At 34.2% G+C, this 4083-nt stretch overlaps 1 long non-coding RNA gene across 1 annotated transcript; it reads right to left on the bottom strand.

Annotated features, from left to right (window-relative positions):
- Nucleotides 1-292: 292 nt before the first annotated feature.
- LOC149540066 (uncharacterized) lies at nt 293-1343 on the bottom strand. Its single transcript, XR_016355966.1, has 3 exons — nt 1136-1343; nt 965-1026; nt 293-803 (listed from the first exon to the last, which is right to left on the bottom strand). It is a non-coding gene; the product is annotated as an uncharacterized LOC149540066 (long non-coding RNA).
- Nucleotides 1344-4083: the final 2740 nt, after the last annotated feature.

Here is a 4083-nt window from a genome sequence, read left to right as displayed (position 1 = left end):
AGGACGAGATCTAGTGCTCCGAGGGCCAGCTCGTTACCAGCATTAACCTCGCCAACCGCAATCTTACTAGAGAAATTAAGCTAGAAGCTCTCCAAGGCATGAGAATGCTGTCCAACTTGTCCCTTTCCAACAATAATTTATCAGGAAACTTCTGTCAAGCATTGCCTTTTTTTTTCCATTTTCGCATTTTTTTCCTAGTTCCAAAAATGAGTACTACCATGACATCCTTATTATAATAGTGTGTCCATGAAAATGTTCCAACAACCGCTTTCATTTGAGAAACATAGTTAAAGACAATAAAAAAGGGTGATTCAAATAAATTACAAACAAATCCATGAAGGTCAGTACCTCAAAGACATGTAGTAGGAAATGCTTCCATGATTTAGCAAGTAGCAAAGAAAGGTCCAAGTTGCTCAGATTTCAAAGAAAGAAGTCCCACACAATCTTCAGGGATGCTGCAACTAGAGCTAGAATGGCAATACTGCTCTTGCAGCCCAAGAGAGAAAAATGAGCAATTCTTATATGCCCTCAAAAAAACACTGCTGAAACAATACAACATACTTCAAAAACATTCTTGCTAGACGATGCCTCTGGCATTGCCCAGTTGGTCTTTATATGAAAATCATAGTTTACAACATATCATCTGAATCCCAGTTCCTCCGAAAGCTAGGACTAGCTACTTGCACACTCTTAAACTTCATTGATCTCCACTACTATTAATTAAAGATCATGCATTTGAATTTCTTGAATTGAGTGTTAGAGGGTCAATTAACCTTGGGGTTTTGGAGGCTGTCTTGGGACTCCTGAACAAAAAAATAGAATGGAAACTGTTAAGCAATATGCTTGTAGAAAAACACAGTATGTTTTCACGTTTGACTGAAATTATTTCATCATTCTAATGATGTGAAATGCTAATCTCTTAACTGGGGTAAGAAAAACAAGATCAGGCATGAAAATTCAGTACCTAGACGTCGAGACTCTGAGCTCTTCATAATACGCAGCCTTTTCACTGTATTGACAAACATCCTACAGATATTCAAACTTGGACATTAGAATACTCAAATCCTTGAAGTTTGCAGCCTCAAATAAACAATATAGTTCATCAAAAATATTAATTGTGTGAAAAGTTACTTACTCCCAAGGCACATCTCAAACCAACGTCCAATCCCCTTCAGTGTCTTCATAGGTGAGAACATAATCAGATCCGCTCAATAGAAAATGACCATTTTCAGATGTCGAATTTGGGTTTGGCCTCTGCATGATGCCCTGAGCTAAAATGTAGCCCAAAAGCGTAAATCAGTTTATTCAATACGCTAAAGTTTCAAAAACTAGAGAAATTTTCAGTTTACACATTCTACTAACTCGTAGATGCAGTAACCCAAAATGTCTGACATCTACAATACAAGCTTTATATGTTTTCATCAACCGCGGTTATAAAATCAATCTCAACTTATGATATGAATGGAACCAACCATTTGAAACAAACCAATCAATCTCAACTTATGATGTGAATGCAACCAATCATTTCGAAAGACCTAGTCCCATAAAGTCTCAAGAAGTGTTGCGGACATAGAACCAAAGAATTTTGAGAACCTTCAAAGCCTAAAACCCTAAAAAGAGCAGTAACGTGAGAGAGGTTTCTATAGAACAAGTCTTAGAAACCCTTTTGATACATATCCACTTGGATGCTCCATAAATTAAGGGGATACGTCAATTTCAGAGTGAGCTTTTCATAGGACCAAGGTTCAAAAACATGAGATCAGTAAGGCACTAACTAAAAATCAAGTTAACGGTTCTCTCATTGGCCCCATATTTGTTGTTCTAACTCCAACAAGAGAGCTTAAAGTACAGGTTGCATTTATCACTCGTAACAATAATGTAACAAATCCATGATAAAGAATGTTAGATATTTCTATATCCACGCTAGACTATAAGTTTCTCCAAGCTTGTCAAGTTGACAAAATATCATGTTCTAAAATAAATGAATACTTGGGGAAGTAAATTCCATGAAATATATGAAAATCAACAACAAAGTGGTATTCAACTTAAAGAGGAGTTTCACAACCGATGAGTAAGACACCTATATCAAAAGTAATCAAATTGAGCAATTTCTAGTTTGGAGAATTCTTACTCAACCAGTTGAAGATAGGTAGTTGCAGACATGCAGATAGAGAAGATCCTATTTTCTTTAGATCAGAAGTTTGCAGGGCTTATGCAATAATAAATTGAAAATGTATCACAAATGAAGTTTAAGGTTTCCAAATAAAGTTTTAACTATTCAACTGCAGGAAAAGAACGTTTGATTACTCTCCCAGCGCTACTTGAGATTTAGGGTACAAGGGGTCAAAAAATTGTAGACTTAACTCCACTGCAAAACTTTTGTTGCCACTTTGAGACTATTTTAAAATTTCCCCATGTGTATCCAATTTACCAATCTTTAAAACATTGGTTAAAATTTAGAAGTAAGGAGACTTTTGCAAAATGGTTTGTCTTTACTGCTACTGTGGCCCAGACTTATTCAACTGCCATTGGCTGTTTGTACCAATCCTTTGATGATTTATAATTTATGGCTACATCCTTGGAGAAGCATGTTGAATGCATAGTGAGATATTTATAAAAAGAAAAAATTTGTGTTGTGTACATACATATATATTTGTTTATTAGTATTTTGTCTATGAAAGTGTTTACTAATAACTTATTTTGTTTCTTTATAAATTGGTAAGGATATTGGAGATTGTTTACAGAAAGGCACTAACCAAGAAAAGGCTAAATATGCAAGTTGTAGCATTGGTATGCACAAATAGTCTTTTCGAATGTTAAAGATAAAAAGTGATGTTATTTAATGAGTTGTTCTAAACTAGTTGTCTTTAATATTAGCTTGTATTTTTAAATAAAATTGCTTACACAATTGGACCCAGAAAATAAGCTAATATTACTGGTGGATGGAAATCTAATAGCTCTAGTTGTCTTTAAATATTATATTTTCAAATAAATCTCGGCATTTGTATTGTAGTTTATGAAATTGGTTAAGTATTGGGGTTTCAATAAGTTATACCATTTTGATAGCTTCAAAGTGCTTATGTAATACAATGCACTATAAGGTGCATTGAAGCTTTTGTACATTGCAACTTGTGAAGCTTTAGAGGTAGTGTCTTTTGCGGAATAAGTTATTGTGATATATACAAAACCTTAAATTTTAAAATTGATCAACTTATATTGTTAAGCATTTTGAGAGGCATATTTTCAATTTGAAAACAAAGGTAAATGACATTGTTGGGACACTTTCATGGGCACACTATCATGATGAGGATGTCATGGCTATAGTCATTCTTGGAACTGGAACAAATGAATGCTATGTAGAATGAGCAGATGCAATAACTAAATGCCAACTTACAAAATCTGGTGGGATGGTAAGAATCTATTAACTGTTAGTGCAAAAGAAGGTTTTAAGTTTAGTACATAAGTTTATATTTACTTTGCAACTTATTGAATTTGTAGAGCTTTCCTGAGAATTGTATTGGTTGATAAGGTTGTCAATATGGATTGTGGAAATTTTTGGTCTTCTCATCTACGACAAACCATTTATGATGAAGACATAGACAAAGCTAGTCTAAATCTTGGTGATCAAGCAAGTTTCCTTATCTGCTTCTTTATCATCTGTTCTGATTTAGGAATTTTGTTCTAAGTTTAAAGTTTCTAACAAAGGAAGGTTTGTGAACTTATAAGGAGTATTCTTTGCCATTACATGTCAACCTTCATCTCTCTTCACTCACATGAAATTACCCCTAAAACAACCTCTTAACTCCAAGAAACCGATGCTAACCTCTAAATAACTCCCCTAACTATCTGCAATGGTCAAAACTGACTGTGCACTAACATAAAATACGTAGAGATTTATTGTCAAGTCGACAAAAAAGTTGTCAACTTGACAAACTAAACATATAATGCTAAAACAAAAGACTTCTAAAGGTTTTAATGATAATCTTTATCACCCTATAAACTTTACTAACCCAACGAACCCCATTAAGCCCATTTTAGGCCATTTTGCCATTATAGGCAATTTACAATATTGTGCACTCTTAG

Source organism: Cupressus sempervirens, chromosome 9 (genome assembly GCF_028749045.1).
Source record: "Cupressus sempervirens isolate cs-2001-9-10 chromosome 9, ASM2874904v1, whole genome shotgun sequence".
NCBI lineage: Eukaryota > Viridiplantae > Streptophyta > Pinopsida > Cupressales > Cupressaceae > Cupressus > Cupressus sempervirens.
This window is presented reverse-complemented; position numbering and strand designations above follow the sequence as displayed.